This window comes from Schistocerca americana, chromosome 3 (genome assembly GCF_021461395.2).
Source record: "Schistocerca americana isolate TAMUIC-IGC-003095 chromosome 3, iqSchAmer2.1, whole genome shotgun sequence".
In the NCBI taxonomy this organism is placed as follows: Eukaryota; Metazoa; Arthropoda; class Insecta; order Orthoptera; family Acrididae; genus Schistocerca; species Schistocerca americana.
In genome coordinates, this window is record NC_060121.1 from 848,808,497 (window position 1) to 848,810,841 (window position 2,345).

Consider the following 2,345-nt stretch of genomic DNA (forward strand, 5'->3'; position numbering starts at 1 on the left):
TTGGTAATGGAAGCAATTTTGGGGAAGGAGACGGTAAAAATTGGCGACTTAACACCAAGACTAAACTATAGGAACAATATTTGAGTGGACGCATCAAATCATTCTTCGGACTAACAATCACAATAACACAATATATTAACGATATTGCTGTTACTTTAGAAACTAGAAAAAATGCAAGCCTTTTTCCTAAAACTGTAAAACAATATCTCTTTTACAACTCCACTAAAGTCACAATTTTGCATCGTTGAAAATTTCAAGCATTACCAAGTTGGTTGTGCGAAGCAGTTATTTTGGCAACTACTTGTTGTACACAACAAAAAGTGGAGACATTCTTTCCAGCATTGTTAAAATATCGTCGGAGAACAGGGCTGCAGGGTTTGAATGAACTGAAAGAACGGCATTGATAAACAACCACAATACACTGAGGCGCCAAAGAAACTGGTACACGCATGCGTATTCAAATACAGAGATACGTACACATGCAGAATACGGCGCTGCGGCCGGCAGTGCCTGTATAAGATAACAAGTGTATGGCGAAATTGTTAGATCGGTTACTGCTGCCAGAATGGCAGGTTATCAAGACTTAAGTGAGTTTGAACGTGGTGTTTAGTTGACGAACGAGCGATGGGACACATCATCTCCAAGGTACCGATGAAGTGGGGATTTCCCGTACGACCATTTCACGAGTGTACCGTGAATATCAGGAATCCGATAAAATCCAGATTGAGATTTTCACTCTGCAGCGGAGTGTGCGCTGATATGAAACTTCCTGGCAGATTAAAACTGTGCGCCCGACCGAGACTCGAACTCGGGACCTTTGCCTTTCGCGGGCAAGTGCTCTACCAACTGAGCTACCGAAGCACGACTCACGGCCGGTACTCACAGCTTTACTTCTGTCAGTACCTCGTTTCCTACCTTCCAAAGTTTCATATCAGCGCACACTCCGCTGCAGAGTAAAAATCTCATTCTGGAAACATCCCCCAGGCTGTGGCTAAGCCATGTCTCCGCAATATCCTTTCTTTCAGAAGTGCTAGTTCTGCAAGGTTCGCAGGAGAGCTTCTGTAAAGTTTGGAAGGTAGGAGACGAGGTACTGGCAGAAGTAAAGCTGTGAGTACCGGCCGTGAGTCGTGCTTCGGTAGCTCCGTTGGTAGAGCACTTGCCCGCGAAAGGCAAAGGTCCCGAGTTCGAGTCTCGGTCGGGCGCAAAGTTTTAATCTGCCAGGAAGTTTCAATCCGATAAAACATCACATCTTCGACGTCGCTGCGGCCGGGAAAATATCCTGAAAGAACGGAGTCAAGGACAACTGAAGAGAATCGTTCAATGTGACAGAAGTGCAACCCTTCCGCGAATTGCTCCATATTTCAACGCTGGGCCATGAAGAAGTGTCAGCGAGCTAACCACTGAGTGAAACATCATCGATATGGGCTTTCGGAGCCGAAGGCCCACTCGTGTGCACGACATAAAGCTTTACGCCTCACTTGGGGGCGTCAGCACCGTCATTGGACTGTTGATGACGGGAAACATTTTGCCCAGTCGGAAGAGTGGTGTTTCAAATTGTATCGAACGAATGGACGCGTACGGGTATGGAGAAACCCTCATGAACCCATGGACCCTGCATGTCATCAGAAGACTGTTCAAGCTGGTGGATGCTCTGTAATGGTGTGGGTGTGTGCAGTAGGAGTGATATGGGACCCATGACATGTCTAGATACAAATCTGACAGGTGACACGTACGTGAGCATCCTGTCTGATTACCTGCACCCATCCACGTGCACTGTGCATTCCGTCCCACTTAGGCAATTCCAGCATGACAGTGATACACCACACACGTCCAGAATTGCTACAGAGTGGCTCCAGGAACACTCTTCTGAGTTTAAACACTTCCGCTGGCCACCAAACTCTCCAGACATGAGCATTATGGAGCATATCTGGGATGCCTTACAACGTACTGTTCAGAAGATATCTCCACCCGCTCGTACTTTTACATATTTATGAACAGCCCTGCAGGATTCATGGTGTCATTTCCCTCCAGTAACTACTTCATACATTAGTCGAGTCCATGCCACATGGCGTTGCAGCACTTCTGCGTGATTGCGGGGGCCCTACGTGATATTAGGCAGGTGTACCAGTTTTTTGGCTCCTCAGCGTAGTATAAATATGTATGCACACTTTACAGATACTCAAATCTAGCACGCGAGTACCTATCACATACACGTTACGTGTGTGCGTACGTACGTAAGCATCTTATACCTTACATATTTTTCCATCAGTCACCAAGTACAAAACCCGAGAGCCGATTCCACTGTTCAGAGTAACGTCTGACGAAAGTCACATCACAAACTGACG

At 46.5% G+C, this 2,345-nt stretch overlaps 1 non-coding gene across 1 annotated transcript; it reads right to left on the bottom strand.

Moving 5' to 3' along the window:
• Positions 1–786: 786 nt before the first annotated feature.
• On the bottom strand, positions 787–861 carry Trnas-cga. Its single transcript has one exon. It is a non-coding gene; the product is annotated as a tRNA-Ser (tRNA).
• Positions 862–2,345: the final 1,484 nt, after the last annotated feature.